The sequence below is a fragment of the Morone saxatilis genome, unplaced genomic scaffold, assembly GCF_004916995.1.
Source record: "Morone saxatilis isolate NCDOM2014 unplaced genomic scaffold, NCSU_SB_2.0 Contig1, whole genome shotgun sequence".
NCBI lineage: Eukaryota > Metazoa > Chordata > Actinopteri > Moronidae > Morone > Morone saxatilis.
In genome coordinates, this window is record NW_023339651.1 from 14,004,477 (window position 1) to 14,004,698 (window position 222).

Here is a 222-nt window from a genome sequence, read left to right on the forward strand (position 1 = left end):
GTAGAAAAGTAGTGTGAACGTTGATTTATCCATATCATTACGTGTGTTTATGAAGAGGCAGGAAGACTGGAGGGTTATTAACAGGGTTTTGTGCTGATGGACAAACATTAGGTGTGAAACTGTAACCTTACTGGTAATGCACTGAAATTTCACTCGTGTGTAGGATACAGTGGCATCTAACGTTGAAGTTGCAATTGTCTTTTGTGGGCTACTGTAGAAATA